The sequence below is a fragment of the Amblyomma maculatum genome, chromosome 4 (genome assembly GCF_055883805.1).
Source record: "Amblyomma maculatum isolate TAMU_Amacu chromosome 4, ASM5588380v1, whole genome shotgun sequence".
Classification (NCBI taxonomy): Eukaryota; Metazoa; Arthropoda; class Arachnida; order Ixodida; family Ixodidae; genus Amblyomma; species Amblyomma maculatum.
The window spans coordinates 150,400,928-150,415,124 of NC_139347.1; positions in this window are offsets into that span (position 1 = coordinate 150,400,928).

Sequence of the window (14,197 nt, forward strand, 5' to 3'; positions counted from 1 at the left end):
AAATCACATACTGTAGACCAGACTGCTCCCAAGCTCTTCCAAGCATTTTTTCTGCTGTACACCCAGCAACAGAGTGCGTTGCGTCATCTGCGAGGAATGACCCCAATACATCACTCAACACATATCCCTTGGTTAATGTAGAAGGTAAGCAAATACTGTCGCACCTAAGTAGTTTTCTCGCAGTCTGTGGCACCCCGCCACAGAGATCCGTCAGCTGTACCACGACGCATTATTGAAAGGTCACAATACTAATTTTTAGTGGCTGCCAGGACACTGCGGCATCAAGGGAAACCAACAGGCGGACGAGGCTGCCCGTTCTGCCCACAGCGAAGGCGTTACAGTTATACCACCATATAGGGGGTATTCAATGACGAGCTGTGCGCGGTGCATTGTGGATAATTGAGGTGCAGTCTGCCATTTTTGTGCTCACGGAAAGAACAGGGCGAACGTACATATCAAGTGGTGTCGTGCGGTTCTACAAGCAGTGGCATCCGCAGCTATATGTTGTTTATTGATCTATCGTAGACTGTAATAGACGCGTGAACAGTGTAAACAACGGAAGTTGAAGAGCTGCGCGCACGGCCTCGGCATTTTAAGGTTTCGGAAATACATACAAACAACTCCACTCGTACGAGCCACCTCACCGAGATGCGACATCACGTATGGCTGGCACGGCTCAACCGCAAAAGTATCATGGAATATGAGAAATGTATGTCAATATGGGCTGGACTGGAATATTCCGGATGTGCCCTGCAGCCAGCTCTTGTCACTATCCGTGCACAACTGTTCTTCACGCGCTCGGAGGACACATTCCCGGTATATAAGCGCGGCAATGTACGCTTCCAGTCATGCGCATGCATGCAGCGCACCGCCGACACCTCCTCGTCGTATTTTGCTGCAATGAAATCCTTCAAAGAGGGCTTGCTAAACTTTTTGTTTGCCGTACTTACCTCATTCGACCATAAGAAGTCGGATGTTAGCATCGTCTGTGTGGGCTGCTGATCAATGCAGACCGCAGGCAGATTTTGCAAAGGAACGTAGGCGTGCAGAGTTGTTTTGCGGAAGGTTTGAAGAACTTTATAAACTTATTATTGCTACACCAAATCACGTTTACCTTGGCCAAAACTGCGCTGTATTTAAAGAGTGCTGTTGCAAAGTTATATAGAGCCCGCAGGTAACGAGGTGGCGCCACCGGTGTCATCGCTGTGGCCTGTGGCAGCGGCTTTTTTTACTTCCTTACCTCCTTACCGTCACAGAGGATGCAAACATCCGACTTCTGATAGATTGAGGCAAGTACACTAACCATGTTTTGTATAACAGACTAAACGCCATTTCTATGCACAATAGCAGCTACAAAAACTCAGCGGTTTAGTTGGTATAAACGTTGGACGGCGCGCACATTATTGCACAAAGAACGAGTTTGTCTGCTTCAACCACGGCTCTTAACAGAGCCGCATGTAACGTAGTGGCGTTCTTCGTGTGGTCAGTAGGCTTGCGATTGGTTTCTTGTGACGACGTTCGTCCGTAGGACAAGGAATTCATGAATGTCGCAAATATTTATGCGTGGGCACTGGCGGACGCTTACCGTGCAGTTGCGCATATCGACTGCACACGGGTTAGTGCCAGTTTTGTTTCGTACAGGTCTCTTTCCGCATCGCGCACATTTTGCCGATAAAACGAACTGTTACTCAGGATACCGATTGAGTTTTCACAACAACGGTGCTGGCATGAGGCAGAGTGACAGAGCAAACGGACGCGCACAACAGCTAAGCTAACCGCCGCCCCGTACTAGTACTACTCAGAACACGACGCAAATATGGCGTCGGCTGCATACCGACGTCAGTTGTGACGTCACGTGAATACCCCCTATTGAGGGTTGATGCCGTATATGCCTTACTCCATTTGGCACTTGAGATTACAATTTCAGCGCAGAACACGGGGGAGTTTACCAACCGCCGCTCAGGGCACTGGATCTTGAACTGCGTCTCCGCCTTTCCCATCAGCTTGCTCGTCGAGAAGCAACGAAGCAACTTTGATGTGCCGTTTATGGCTCGATGTTGCGTTCACCAAGTTTGCTTTCATGCTTTCAGGATTAGAACGGCCGAAAGCCGTGCCTGTGAAAATTGTGGCTGTGAAGGGACAATCGAACATCTCTTATGGGAATGCCCTGCATTTGTGAGTGAAAGAGATATGCTACGTTATGCGCTGCACCGCCTCGATCCTCGCCCTTTAACGATGGATAAGATCCTTGGTCCGTGTCCACGGCAGTCGAGCGCCTTTAAGGCACAGAGGGCACAGTTTAGCTTTCTAACAGCCCCCGGCTTGTGTGAAAAATTTTGATTTGTGTTCCACCTCTCTTTTTTCTTCACCTCTTTAATCAACTTGTACCTTTTCCTCAGTGCAGGGTAGTGTTACTTTTCGCCACCGACAAGTGGGACAGCTGACGTGGCCACCGCATAGCAACAGGTAGAATCGCGAGCGGATCGCCCATTTCGGCGCCGTCCATCGGCCGTACAACGCTTCCTCCCGCGGGCAACTCTCGACGTGATCCTGCCACGTGCCAAATGTGTGTGTGTGTGCGTGTGTGTGCAAACGCCGGCCAAGCTCGGAGCTCGATGGAGAGTGCGTCGCCCTCGCCCGTCTGCAGGAGGTGGAGGATATGCGGTCGGACCACCTGCGATTGTCATCCTGTCTTGCCCAGACTTGTCGGGCTCTCCATTTCCTGTGAGGGCTTTCCCTTTCCCTGTAAGCTGGCAAGCCTATAAAAAGCAGCGGCCGACTCCGCTGAGACAGACACTACTTTGACGCGCCGTTGGCACGACGCTAGACACCAGCTGTGTGAGAGTGTCTGTATTCTCTCCGGGTCAGCTGCTCTGCCCGTTTCTTCATGATGTTGTAGTAAAGGTTGTTTTGTAGTAAAGGTTGTTTCGTTAGAAGACGCCTCGTCTTTGCTGGGACCGTTGATGCCGTCCGCCGAGCCACGGAGCCGCCAGGTCAACGCTACTAAGGGGCCACGCGCCGCATGTAATAACTGGTGGCAGCGGTACGAAACCCAGGCGCGCGACCCAAAATCTAATAGTAGCCAACCGAAGGCCTTTCTGGTAACATCCCTGCCTTTCGTCCTCATTCCTATCTATCTATCTATCTATCTAATCTATCTATCTATCTATCTATCTATCTATCTATCTATCTATCTATCTATCTATCTATCTATCTATCTATCTATCTATCTATCTATCTATCTATCTATCTATCTATCTATCTATCTATCTATCTATCTATCTATCTATCTATCTATCTATCTATCTATCTATCTATCTATCTATCTATCTATCTATCTATCTATCTATCTATCTATCTATCTATCTATCTATCTATCTATCTATCTATCTATCTATCTATCTATCTATCTATCTATCTATCTATCTATCTATCTATCTATCTATCTATCTATCTATCTATCTATCTATCTATCTATCTATCTATCTATCTATCTATCTATCTATCTATCTATCTATCTATCTATCTATCTATCTATCTATCTATCTATCTATCTATCTATCTATCTATCTATCTATCTATCTATCTATCTATCTATCTATCTATCTATCTATCTATCTATCTATCTATCTATCTATCTATCTGTGGCACCCGTTATGATGACAACCTGCAACAAATGGGTGCCATCTAAGAAACCGGATGTTGGTTACGCTCTTCCAGAAACTGCTTCAGTTTCTCGTCGTTATCAACCTGGTGGCTGCGCCTGACAAATATATAATCGCTGATCTGCTTATATCATCTCATAGGACCCTTATCAGTGTATCACGATATGCAAGGTCTCGGGATCATTTGGGTGAGCATTCGAGCCTACCTCTCATGGTATCGGCAGAAATCACTTGCTGTGCTTCCAAATGATATGCTACTTCAAAAAGAAAAGGTCAACTCAGCTGGTACGCGTTAGTTTGCAAGGATGACACTCTCGATGCCCAGGACACTAATGGTTGAATCCAGATTGGCTGGAGCCCTGGCTTGAGACTCACTTCGTATTGTTCCGGGTTGCTTTTTCTTCTTCTTGCTGACCCCCGTGTAGGGCTCAATGGCGCCAGGTGGGAGCGCTGGTGCACCATGAACAGAGCGCAGGACTGCAAATTCATAGCTGCAGCTGGAAGTTTAGACACATAGGCTTGATGTCAGCCCTCTGACAATGTCCACACACTCTTACACAACACGCCCTGCTAGGGTTCCACTGTGTTCATTTCTAGCGCACTGGCCTTCCTTTACCTTTGGGCTTGTGAAACAGTGGCCGCCACTTTCTGAGGATGTTCGACGATTTGTTGCCTTTTCCGCACCCTTGCGAACTCCAAAAGCAGCCGCAGACATTCACGCCTGATTTTTCTTTTTTGTGCAATAACACCAGACACAAGCACTTCATTTTCCACCTCGGTCTCTTTCGTAATGTCTACAGAGATCGGCTTGTCTGCTAGAATCACTGTCGAGACGTCTTCTTTCCGCATATTCGTTTCTCGAGCTGCAGTTCTGATCTCTTGGATGAAGGCTGAGTATCTCTTCTGATTGTTTTCTTTCTTATCTTGCTCATATCCATTGCATGCACCTCTATCATTCTCTGTTTTCGACTTTTGGATTCTTCTGGATCCTCGCTCCGTAGATCTGTTGTAAGGCATATGATCAACATGTTGCGCTTGTTCGCAGTTTTCTTTCGATTCCAGTCCGAAAACTGTATTTCTTGTAAACTGAGCAGAATCCTCTACCCAAATTTCAACGTGCGTGACTGTCTCGATGTTTTCTTTACTCTCGGGATAGCCTCATCTGGATCCGTCTCTCAGTGCAACACAGCTCTTCTAAAAGTGCTTGCCGTAGTATTGCAGCAGTTCCCCGGTGGCTGCTGACACTTCTCTGGGCCCACTTACAATTTCATCATTCATTTAAATGACTGCCCGCGATGTCGCGGAGTTCTGGGGTTCCCCCGATAATGCCATTGGGGTTGACTCTAATAAACGAAAGTCAGGCATCGGTGAGAAAACGGCGGCATTAACGACTTGCCTCTCGTTAGGCTCAAACACAGAACAGGCATTTGAGTCGAAAGGATTCGAGTAAACTATAAGGTAAAGCTTCTTTTGTCGACGATGCACTTTCTGCAATGAGCTGAACTGCTGGCTTCATAATAAAGATGGCTGTGGGCAGCAGTAGCGGGCAGAGGAGCATCGTTGTTCATATTGCAGTTCCCTTATACCCTTGTACATATGTTATGTATTCTGCAAAGATGTGGCTGACTCAAAAAGCTTGCATCTTCTCATTCAATACGCGTAAACTGTTGTTACAAGTTTTCAGTCTAGCGTGAATGAGCTTTAAGTCGAGAATAGCACTTTCGTTCGATTTCAGTAATTCACTTGCCTCATGGCAGAGCTGGCTCTGAGAAATGCGTTGAATGACGCGCTTCTATATGGGGTTCATGGCGTCTTTTTAAAGCCCTCTTCGTCTTTCTCCGGTGGGATTCACTGCCGGAGCTCATGGTATCTTGCTGGAGGGTTGTTAGATTTTTTTTTGCAACCTCCATGAAGGATAGACGAAGGAGCTCACAATGCACTCCCGGGCTTCGGTAACGAGATTATGTATGAAGCAGGGCAAACACTAGGCCGCCTCTAAATGACTTATCCTCGGCTGTCCTCACGGCTGTTAATATATATATCAACACGGCTCCTAATCTCTCCCGCGCACCCCATTTCCAAACTCCGACTTCATGTTCATCGTTCTGCTTGCAGACTCCTGCACGAATCTGCAACCCTGTGCATTAAATAGCTTGAATATATGGCAAAGTCTGCAATCCCATTACCGCAGGTTTTGGCCGTAGCCGCAACATTTATGACGCTAAAGACGTTTGAAGTAATGTTGATCGATTTAGTTCTTTACCAATTATAAGACACAGTCTTCAATTCCTCAGAATCAGCTCTCTGGATAAATGTTACAGGTAAGCTTGAAGTAATTAAACGCCCGTTGAAAAGCAAGAAAAGACAATTTGTTGGATTAGCTTTGCAACCTTCACAAGCAACACCTTTTTCCTGCGTTAGAGTAAGAGCCTGGAAAATTTTGTACGCCATCAGGTAATAGTATTGAAGGAGATATAAAGAAAAATACCCCTCTAAGTTGCCTGTAGGCTGATTAAAATATAGCCAGAAGAATAAATACCTATGTAAAACACTGGAAATCAGGCCGCCTTGACAAAACGGTACATAACAATTCGCAATATCCAAACCATAAATGCCGTAGTTGACAATGCCGAAAATATAAACATCTCTGTAGATATCATGAAAGATAAAAATATAGTTTATTCATGGCGAGTGACTAGTATCAGCCGTTATAAATGCTAAACTTAGTTCGTAAAAAGCGTATGTGTAAATGGTTCGGTTTTGCATTTGGACTTTAACGTCCCAAATCAACTCAGTCTTCGAGAGACGCCGTATATGTAAATTTTTGAGAAACAGTTAATCAGACTATTCAAGTGAAAAGGTTAAATGTGCTCAAGAGTTTGTATTCACAGTATGCTAAATGCTTATGACACTTATTACAGCGTATCTAAATGCTCTTTTCAAGCACTGAAATCTTTGCATGAGCCGTGATTTCTTAAGAGAAAAATGTGCCCGGTTGATTATACTTTCATGTTATTACAGTTCAGTTGTTTCATTTCTTAACGCAATGCTCTTTCTTAGCCATATTTTTAAAGCTTTCCAAACAGGCAGCAATTCATTACAAAAGATTTCTTCTGTATTGAACCTTTGAAAACGGTTCGTAGTCCGCATCTTCAAATCTAACAGATTTTTCATAGGCCACAATTAAAGGAATCATTTGTATTTCAAAAACATTACCCGTCAATATGGGCTAATGTTATATGCCCGGTCTTAGAGGCTTCTATTAAAGTGCGAGCGAATAAAGGTACTCCTAGCTGGAAATATGCAACCGTATGCGTTATAATCAATGAAATAGTAAGCATAAAGATATGATATTTCGGTGAAAACATGGTTTGCTGATGACAAATGCCATTAATTTGATCTTGGTTTTTTTTTTTTCCAGTGTAAAGCGCTAAAAATATTTCTCAATACAGACTATACAAAGAAAACCAAATTATTGAGAATATTTCACATAACGTAGGGACAGATATGTAAAGACCGGTTAGGAAACTTGCGGTCAGCTCGAGCAATCATTGACTCCGTACTTGGTAAATCCAAGCATGGCCAATAAGAGGCGTTCTAGGCACGACTAAAACTAACATGTAGCCTGTCACGCGGTCACTTGCGGACTAGCTGGCAAGAAATAAGCTTTAACTCGAAGGGCGTAAATACATTTCGCACAATTGATATAAATATGGAATGAACGAGCACATGCTGGATAAAAACAATAGCGCAATTTATTTAAACTATAATAATTTCTGGAACCCATACCAATTTTTGGCGTGCAATTTATATGTACCCTAAAAACGAGCAATAAGAGACATTGACGGAGTCTATTCAGCCTTTTAGAAATCCTCAATAGATGCATAAACACTCTTAAAATAGAAAGATCTTTAGGTAAATATATATTTCCAAATTATTATGCGCATCTTAGTGCAGCCTCGTGACTGACATTCCGAAACCGATGGAATAAGTGCCACTAGGCTGCAAGGCACTGCGGATACTGTATGAAGGTGCACTGAACAAGAGTAAAGAGTTCGCAGGCCTCAGTTCGCAGGTGAAGCCAACGTTTCGATAAGGGGACTTGCCTTCCTCAGCGCAAAGCGCTGAACACTGGCAGGGGTTTAAATACGCTTTGCCTCCCGTGACGAAAAGCTGGGGAGGGGGAAAGTGGGTGAAAAGAAAGTAGGTCAAGGAGTGTGGAGGGGAAGGATGGATGAGAAGAAAGTAGGTCATGGAGCTAAAAAATACAATGTTTCTTTGATATGTAATTCTCAGCCTGGAACCAGGATTCATGTGGCCTGCAAAAGAAATAAAAGCGGCAGTGCCAGGAAAAACTACAATACCGGGTGGATGATTAGTGACCATTTAAGGAGGTTTGGTGCAGATACACCTTCTTACAAAGGGATAGGCTTTGCAAAGGGCCCTGATAAGGAACATATCTAAGGGCAACAATTCTTTAAATTTGCTGCAAAGGAAGAGAGGGGGGGAGAAGGACAAAGCAACTGAATAATAACTGCACAGTGAACCACAACTTACATGCACAAAATAGAAATCAAGGACAATTTAAGCAGCAAGGGATAAGGAGGAAATGTGTTTGGAGAAATATAGGCAGCTTATGCTATTGCGGTGGAGAATAGAGTGTACATGTGCTGTGAATAAACGGTACGATTAACGCTATGTGGGATTGTTTTATCGAATAGTTATTGTGCAGAGATAATATACTTAAGGGATTCTAAAGTTCCTTTAGAGATATTTATTTCTACTGGTTTAAATGTTGCAAATTTACGAATGCGATATGCCTCTGTATATGTTCTGTCCTTTGCAGATTTTAAGCCAGACTGGAGAATACAGAATTTAATTTATTCGAACTTATAGTCTTCCTCATTGGAAAGCTGGGAAACTGCTTTCGGGAGGTTTTTGCCTGGATCTGCCTGATGGCGATTAGGCTTTACATTAATTGCTTTCCCTGTCTCTCCGATGTTCTGTTTATGACAGAAGGAGCATTCTAGAAGGCAGAAAACGCTTCAAGGTGTGCAGTTAAAGACTGATTTTATGTGAAAAGTGAAATCGCTTGCATAACTTTTAACAGTGATGTCTTTTTGTATATCACTGCGCGTATTATATCTAGGTCAAGAGCAAGGCTATGATTGCGTTGAATGCTTGTCGATTTTAGAATGTCCTAGAATATCTCTGAGGTTTGCGTTTCGTTCGTATGTTACCCTTGGTGCCTCTAGGAATATTTTCTTCGGGCATTCACGCTAGCATGGAAAGGTATTTGCGCAGAATATTGTTTATGTTTAAAAGGCCATTAGAGTATTTAGTTACGAAAGAAGGCTGGCGTTTAGTGGTGGCCTTTGGTCGTTTCGTGAACACATCGCTGCGGTTTATATTCTCACGTAGTGGTGACAAGGCCGTACACACCAAAAGAAGACACAGGCGTGATGGTACTGAAATAACTCTTTATTGGCCTGACTTAGGCCCGAAAAATAGCTAAACAACTCGGCGGCGGCGATAGCAGCAAATGTGTTGGTCGGTCGTCGAAAAAGAATGCTCGTCACACTCGTCAACACTCAATTTAAAGGCTGCACAGAACAATCTAGATAACGTCGGAAACAGCTACTAGTACAACCTGGAACATTGTAGAAACATACGCAAGTGATCGGAATCTTCGATACAGGTCTTGGCGCATCATTCGCGACAAAGAAAATGATAACGCGTCGTATCGCGATAACCAGCATGAACAAACACGGGATACAAAACTGATACGTGATCCAGAATCAGAGTCATAAGGAGGCATGCCGGCGGCTGGTAAAAAAACAATACAGTTTTGAAGGTTTCGCGGCATTACTCCCCCCTCAAAAAAATATCGCCTCGATGTTCCAATACAAAGCAACTTAAACATAAACACTACAAAGTTTAAACACCACAGCTTCTTTAACGCGCGTAATATGGCTTCAGTCGTACAACATCTATAATGTCTGGGCGTGCGCGTCGCCGTAGTGATGCTGACGTTCCGTCGGGTCCGACGCGGCGAATGATTTTGTACGGCCCAAAGTATCGACGGAACAACTTTTCACTTAGTCCGCGAAGGCAAATTGATGTCCAAACCCACACTTGGTCTCCTGGATTGTACTCTGCATGGCGTCGTCGTAAGTTGTATCGTCGGCTGTCGGTGCGCTGTTGGTCTTTAATATCGAGCCATGCGAGTCATCGGGGTTCCTCTGCACGCTGCAAGTAGGCGGCGACGTCAAGGTTGTCCTCGTTGGTTACGTGAGCAGCATTGCGTCGAGCGTCGTCGTAGGCTCCCTGCCGTACACAAGCTTGAACGGGGTCGCTCTGGTCGTCTCTTTGACTGCCGTGTTATACGCGAAGATCACGTACGGCAAGATGGCGTCCCAGGTTTTGTGTTCAGCTCCGACATACATGGCGATCATATCCGCGATCGTTTTGTTCAGGTGCTTCGTAAGGCCATTGGTCTGGGGATAGTATGCAGTTGTTCGTCGATGGCTTGTATGACTATTCCAGGATGGCTTGCGTCAACTCTGCCGTAAACGGCGTTCCCCCCTCCGTGATGAGCACTTCTGGGGAGCCGTGTCGGAAGACAATTTACTCGACAAAAAAATTTGGCAACTTCTGCCGCGGTACCATTGGGCAGTGCTTTTGCTTCGTCGTAACGGTTAAGGTAGTCAGGGGCCACAATGATCAACTTGTTACACAAGACTAAGGTGGAAAGGGGCCAAAAAGATCCACCCGAATTTGTTGAAAGGGCAGGTCTGCTCGCGGTATCGGGTTTAGTAGTACTGCTGGTCTGATCGGCGGCGTCTTGCGTCGTTGGCGCTCACGGCATGTCTTCACGTAGTGGGCAACTTCGGCAGGCAGTCGCGGCCAGTAGCACACTTCTCCTGGATTTGACGCAACGTGCGTGAAAAGCCGAGATGGCCTGCTATGGGCTCCATCGTCCAACGCCTGCAAAATTTCCTTGCGGAGGTTTTTAGACACAACAAGAAGCTGCGCGATCCTGTTGGGCGCGAAGTTTTTCCTAACGAGGAGGCCATTGCTTAACGCGAACGATGATAAATGTCGCCTCAAGGAGGGGAAGCGGTCTTTTCTTGTAAGTAATCCGCTAGCGCTTTCAGCTCGGGGACTAATCGCTGTTGTTCTGCGAAACTGATGGCGCTTGCCGGTCCCAAAAAGGCGTCTTTGTCGTCTTCATTCGCTGTCTCATCAACAGGGCCTCGTGACAAGCAGTCTGCATCGGAAAGCTTGCGGCCTGACTTGCGGCCTGTAGACGACTGTGACGTCGAATTTTTTAAGACGTAGGTAGGCTTCATCAGGCATGGCGGCCGGAGGGGTCTTTTAAATTAGCCAGCCAGCAGAGCGCGTGGTGGTCGCTTACCACCTTGAATAGTCGACCGTATAGGTATGGACGAAACTTAGAAGTGGCTGAGATGATCGCGAGGCACTCCTCGGGCGTTGAGTAATTGACTGCGGCTTTTGTGAGGGACTTGCCAGCATAGGCGATTACTTTTTCCTGTCGGGCACTCTTCTGGGCGAGAACAGCTCCTAGGCCCACACTGCTCCCGTAGGTATGAAGTTCGGTATCGGCGTTTCCATCAAAGTGGCTGTTGTATCCCGCACAAGTTTCGGTTTCGTTTCCATACACCAGTGCTATCATCGTCAGCACATTTTCTCTCTCTCTTCCCTCGAGCTCACACGCTCACACTCTGATGCAAATAAACAGTCTACCCTGAGCTGCGGTCTGCGCCTGTTCGTTCTCTTCGTCCGGATACCGGACACAACAGAATGGCGACGAGGATTCAAGCATAATTTTCCGTTCCGAAAACTGTATATTCGCCAATATGTCGGGCGCATCTTACCCGCCGCCCCACCGTTCCTGCGTACGCCAGGCGAACCGGCAGTACTTTGGCAACAGTGGAAGCTGGTCTTCCTGAACTTCCTGGAAGCGGTGGGAGGAGACGACCTACAGCCCAAGCGTCGCAAGGCAATACTCCTGAACTCCTTGAGAATCGAAGGCCAACGTGTGTACCACAGCCTCAACGCAACAAGGAGCACCACAGATCCTTGGGCAAGTGTTACGTCAAGTGCTCCCGAAGACCCCTTCAATGCTGCTGTCGCAACGCTGGATGCCCACTTCGCAACAGCAACCAACGACCTGGTGGAACGTCATCGGTTCCGTCAGCGCAAGCAGCTATCCGGTGAGAATTTTCAAGCCTACGTAAATGGTCTACGTGGACTTTCCGCAACGTGCAATTTCGGAACTGCAACTGACAGCATGATCCGTGACCAATTACTTGAGGGTACAACTTCGCAAAAAATACGACAGCGCTTACTTTACAAGGGATCGTCTCTCACTCTTCAACGCGCAGTTCACATTGGAAAGCGAATCGAGCAGGCAGAAAGGCAATTAGAAGAATTCAACGTCAGCGCTCCTGTGAACCGCGTGCGAGAAACAAAAACGGAATCATTCGACCCCTCGCATGGCACGTGCTACCGCTGTGGTTTGGCTTCCCATCTAGCAAATTTCTCTGCATGCCCAGCAAAAGCCAGACACTGCCGCAACTGTGGAAATATTGGGCATTTTGCAAGCATCTGCAGGACAAAGAAAAAGAAAACTGCTAAACGAAGAACTCCATGCGCGAAAGCAGAGACAGCCATCGCCATTAGAATCTTAAACGTCAACAATAAAGATGGGCCACCGAAAGAAATTCGTGCCACAGTTACAATAGGACAACGTCCTTTTTCTCTCATTGTTGACACTGGGGCTACCGTCTCTCTGCTGAGCGAAGAACATTACCGCAGATTCTTCGCGGATAGGTATGCGTTGTGCTCGCCTGCTGTCACCCTCCACAACTACTCCGGAGAAAAGATAAACATCGTCGGATGCTTTCTGGCCGACGAAATTCATGGCGAAAACACCACCGGTGTGCTGTTCCACATCACAACAAAAGGCACGTTTCTGCGGGGACTCGACGCCATACGCAGTCTGGGCATAAACATCGTCGGTTCAACTTTAATCTGCCGCAGCGTCGCGCATGCAGACTCTCCCCGTCGAGCTGCAGGATCAATTTTCGCACCTCTTCTCGACGGGCCTCGGGCTCGTAAAGAACTTCGTGCACCACATCCAGCGTCGCTCGTCCGTGCCGCCGGGTTCTGCAAAACTGCGGCGCCTGCCCTTGATTCTGCGAGAGCAAGTTTCCGAGGAGCTACGCCGTCTGCAGTCGCAGGGGATAATAGAACCCGTTTCTGCGTCGGAATGGGTCTCCCCCATAGTCGTCATGCGAAAGAAAAATGGCTCGCTTCGGTAGTGCGTAGACCTCCGCGAGGCTAACAAAGCTGTCATTGCCGACGCGTTTCCTCTCCCGCACACGGAAGAACTCCTGCATCAACTAGCAGGTGGGACGTGTATTTCGAGGCTTGACTTGGCGTCTGCGTACCACCAAGTTGAACTTACACCGGAGAGTCGCGACCTAACAACTTTTACCACGCATGATGGGTTGTTTCGATTCAAAAGAGTATGTTTTGGTCTGGCCTCTGCTGCTGCGGCTTTTCAGAGAATGATGCAACTGTTGTTGAAGGACTGCAAGGGTGTGCTCTGTTACATTGATGACATAATCATGTGTGGAAGGACACACCAGGAGCATAACAAACATTTGAAGCAGGTACTTGAACGTATAAGCGCCTCAGGATTGAAGCTAAATGAAAATTGTCTTTTCGCTGTTCCTGAGCTGCACTTTCTGGGACATGTAGTTAGTGGGAAAGGTCTGTGCCCATTGCCTTCCAAAGTAGACGCTATTGTGAAAGCGCCTGCCCCTCATCATCCGTCAGCATTGCGTTCTTTCTTGGGACTTGTAGGGTATTACTCCCGTTTTATCCCCCGAATTGCTGATTTGGTCGAACCGTTGAGAAAGCTTTTGAGGTCAAATCAAAAGTTTGATTGGAATGAGGAAGCTCAACGCAGTTTTGATCTCGTCAAAAACTCCTTATCAGCTAGTCCCGTCCTTAAGATGTGCAACCCAGAGATAGATGTAATAGTCACCACAGATGCTTCGGAAAAGGGCTTGGGTGCTGTGCTTCAGGAACGCGATGGTAAAGAAATGCGCACCGTTGCATTTGCATCGAGAGCCTTGACCGCGACGGAACGAAGATATTCCGTGGGTGAAAGAGAGGCTTTGGCATGTCTGCTTGCATGAGAGCATTGGCATGTCTACTTTTAGGGAAGAAGGTTTGTGTTGCGCACAGACCATCAGGCTTTGGTAACCTTGCTCTTTGATTATCCAGATGGTCTGCTCGCTTACTGTACTACAACTTTTCGATCGAGTATCAGAAGGGGTCTCAAAACGTCATTGCAGATGCACTTTCACGCCTGCCTATTGAAAGCGCTTCAAATCAAACCGTAGACGAAGAAATAGTCTCGGTCGTGTCATCATCCGTGACAAAAGACCAGCTGCAGCTTGCTACCGCTGCAGACGAGCTATTGCAAAAGGTTGTGG